This window comes from Bos taurus, chromosome 21, assembly GCF_002263795.3.
Source record: "Bos taurus isolate L1 Dominette 01449 registration number 42190680 breed Hereford chromosome 21, ARS-UCD2.0, whole genome shotgun sequence".
NCBI lineage: Eukaryota > Metazoa > Chordata > Mammalia > Artiodactyla > Bovidae > Bos > Bos taurus.
The window spans coordinates 10707503-10708405 of NC_037348.1; positions in this window are offsets into that span (position 1 = coordinate 10707503).

The following is a 903-nucleotide window of genomic DNA, read 5'->3' on the forward strand; positions in this document are numbered from 1 at the left end:
TGATGGTGCTCTTTTTCTGACTTTTAAAGCATTGTATTTCCTGCCTCATATTGTTCATAAACAATAATGTTTACAGTATTACTCTTTTCGTGTTTAGAGCTGTGAAATGAGCGGATCAGTCTCTTGAAGGGATTGATAGTTTTACTTTTTACATGAAAGAATTATGAAAGAACATGAGCTTTGTCATGAGACAAATAGTTGTTCCTGTCACATTTCAGCTAACCAGCTGCATGACTTTGGACAACTTACCCAGCCTCAGTAACTCTCAGTTTTTTCATCTGTAAAATAGGGATGATAAGCTGCCTCCTCGTTAGACATGGGCCTTCTTAGTGACTCAGATGGTAAAGAATCCACCTGCAATGCAGGAGACCCGGGTTCGATCCCTGGGTTGGGAAGATTCCCTGGAGAAGGGAATGGCAACCCACTCTGATATTCCTGCCTGAAAATCCCATGCACAGAGGAGCCAAGTAGGCTAGAGTCTTTACGGTCAAAAGAGTAGGACACACACGACTGAGCAACTCACACTTTCATTTTATTAGAGGCTTCGTGAAGATCAAATGAGACCATGGTCAGTATCCAACATGTTGTAAGCAATTAATACACGTAAGCTCCAATTATTATTATAATTTCTGTTACTACTAGGGGTGTGTACTCAGTTGCTCAGTCACGTCCATGGGATTTCTCAGGCAAGAATACTGAAATAGGTCAGCATTTTCTTCTCCAGGGGATCTTCCTGACCCAGGGATCAAGTCCACCTCTCCTGCATTGACAGATGGATTCTTTACCCTTGAGCCACCGGGAAAGCCCCTAGTACTACTACTACTACACCAAAAAAAAAATCTCCTTTTTTTGTTTTAGTGACTGTAACATGTGCAATATTCCAGGACATCAACATTCTGAATG